Genomic DNA, 571 nt, shown 5'->3' on the forward strand with positions numbered 1-571 from the left:
GCCACCAGCGCCGTGGCCTTGAATGGCGATGTATGTGGGCCGGCTGCAGACCGCCAAGTTCGTTAAAAATGTCTCTGGCAGGGTGTCACCGGCAGACTTTCGGGGTCTCGGTTTGCTTTCTTTTTGGAGCCACCGCATCTCGCCAACGGTGTTTACTTGAGAGGGGAGGGGGCGGGGGCCAAACCCACCGCTCGGCGCACACGCCTTGATCTCACATTCCAGACCCGAGCCGATGTGTGTCAGCGCGACGTGGGGCGGGGGGGAGGGGTCTCTTCGGATGTTTCATTCGCCGTCTGCACGTCACTCCCAAACTTTTCCTCCCTGCGCTCGGGGAGTCAGGTTGACGCGCCCTGGATGCGGGGCTGGAGGCGCAGGGCTGGGCGCGCTCCCGCGGAGCCAGAGCCGCAGAGGCTCCCGGGCTGGACTCTGGTTTCTCAGGTACAAGTTGGGTGCCAGGCGCGGGGGTGGGGGCGGCGAGGAGCGGCGGGTGCCTGGTCCCGGGCTCGGGGCTCCGGCGCCCCTTTGCTTTCCCGCCGGGCGGCGGCGGCGGCGGCCGGGGCTGGGCGTAGGG

The 571-nt window shown here is 68.3% G+C and overlaps 1 protein-coding gene across 1 annotated transcript in view; it reads left to right on the top strand.

Annotated features, from left to right (window-relative positions):
- Positions 1-215: 215 nt before the first annotated feature.
- CHST15 (carbohydrate sulfotransferase 15) overlaps positions 216-571 on the top strand; it is a 72,073-nt gene continuing 71,717 nt past the window's right edge. Inside the window, exon 1 of the mRNA XM_006912873.3 lies at positions 216-438. The gene's annotated coding sequence lies outside the window, so the exon portion shown is untranslated. The remainder of the gene's footprint in view (positions 439-571) is intronic.

The sequence above is a fragment of the Pteropus alecto genome, unplaced genomic scaffold (genome assembly GCF_000325575.1).
Source record: "Pteropus alecto unplaced genomic scaffold, ASM32557v1 scaffold74, whole genome shotgun sequence".
NCBI classification, from domain to species: Eukaryota; Metazoa; Chordata; class Mammalia; order Chiroptera; family Pteropodidae; genus Pteropus; species Pteropus alecto.